A 1,536-nucleotide genomic window follows, 5' to 3' on the forward strand; every position below is an offset into this window, starting at 1 on the left:
AAACAGAATGATAGACAGACAGATAGATAAATACACTTGCATAATACATACGTACATAATACAGACAAATATTAAGGGCTAGTAATTAACTGAAAGCTATTCGCAATATATATAAACCTCAAGGCGGTATTAAACGTCGAATAACAGACACACACACACACACATTGTATGTCTATGTATGTGTATACACGTTTACATATACAAACACACGTATTCATATCTAAACACACCCGTGTCTCTGTGTGTGTGTGTGTAATTTCTTGTTGATATCGTATGCTTGTCTCCCCTTTTTTTCTTGCCCCTTATCAACTTTCATTACTCAGTCTGCTCTCTTATAAACCCTTTATCGTTTCATATCCTGTCTCTGTCACAGTCACACGGCCTCCCACTCCTTCTTAAACGCCTTCTTTCTTTCTTTCTTTTCTTTCTGTCTACTCTTTTCCTTTTCCTTTCCCTCGTTTTTTCTTCTCCCCCTCTTACTACTCTGCACTCACACTCCACTGCTTTCTATTTCCTCCCCTTCTCATTGCCATTTCTCCCTCTCACTCTCACTCTCTCTCTTGCCCCGTTCCCCGCCTCCCTCTCTTAAACAATCAACGGTTATTTCCTTCCTTTCTCCAAATCACTTACTTCACCAAATCACCTTCTCCTTTTCCTCCCTCAGTGACTCATACTCTTTTCCCCTCTCTCTCTTCGTTTCTCATAGCACACTAGCTAGGATTAGGTCGACGACACACAAAAGCAGGTACTTGCTTAACTGCTGTGGTTGAGCAGGCAGAATATATAGATATATATATATATATATTATATATCATATGTATATATATATGATATATAATATATACGCATACAGGAATTAAAAAGAACAGGCCAAACCAATCTCCCTCCCCCACTGTGACTATTACTCCTTCCTTCACGACACAAACCGCCAGTTTTGAGTGAGTGCGGACGGGAATAACCAACTGTCCGTGTATGTGTTGTATTTGTGTTATAAGCAAGCCATACACACACCATACCACATCACATTTAGACTGGATTAGACACACTACTACCCCTGTCATCCTAGTGTCCGTATGTGTATTAGTATTATAAAAGACACACACACTGGAATAGAAATATTCTACCCTTACCACCAGAACTAAAATCTTGTCAAAGACAGAATATTGGAAACTTCATTTAAATTACTCCGGTTAAATTATATTCTGCAAGGAAGGAAAAACAGAATTATTTTTCTGAATTTACTTATTTTCTTCTTCTTCCACAACAAGGATTATTATTATTACTTATTACCGTGGATTTACTTGCTACGAAAAGACAGGAAGATCTACTCCACACATTCAACTACACGATTCTTTCACCAACCTTCTGTTTTCCCTTCTGTACCATTTATATATAATATTATAAGTAAGTTTATAAAACTAGTCACTAATTCCCTTTCTTTTTACTAAAATAAGTGTAAAATTTATTTTGTTTATTTTGAAACTTCAAAAAGACCCCTAGTTAATAAGAAGCCCGCTACCCCATATCTATTTAATC

The 1,536-nt window shown here is 36.8% G+C and overlaps 1 protein-coding gene across 1 annotated transcript in view; it reads left to right on the top strand.

Annotated features, from left to right (window-relative positions):
* Positions 1 to 704: 704 nt before the first annotated feature.
* LOC106874528 (guanine nucleotide-binding protein G(i) subunit alpha) overlaps positions 705 to 1,536 on the top strand; it is a 79,824-nt gene continuing 78,992 nt past the window's right edge. Inside the window, exon 1 of the mRNA XM_014922293.2 lies at positions 705 to 1,404. The gene's annotated coding sequence lies outside the window, so the exon portion shown is untranslated. The remainder of the gene's footprint in view (positions 1,405 to 1,536) is intronic.

The sequence above is a fragment of the Octopus bimaculoides genome, chromosome 15, assembly GCF_001194135.2.
Source record: "Octopus bimaculoides isolate UCB-OBI-ISO-001 chromosome 15, ASM119413v2, whole genome shotgun sequence".
Taxonomy (NCBI): domain Eukaryota; kingdom Metazoa; phylum Mollusca; class Cephalopoda; order Octopoda; family Octopodidae; genus Octopus; species Octopus bimaculoides.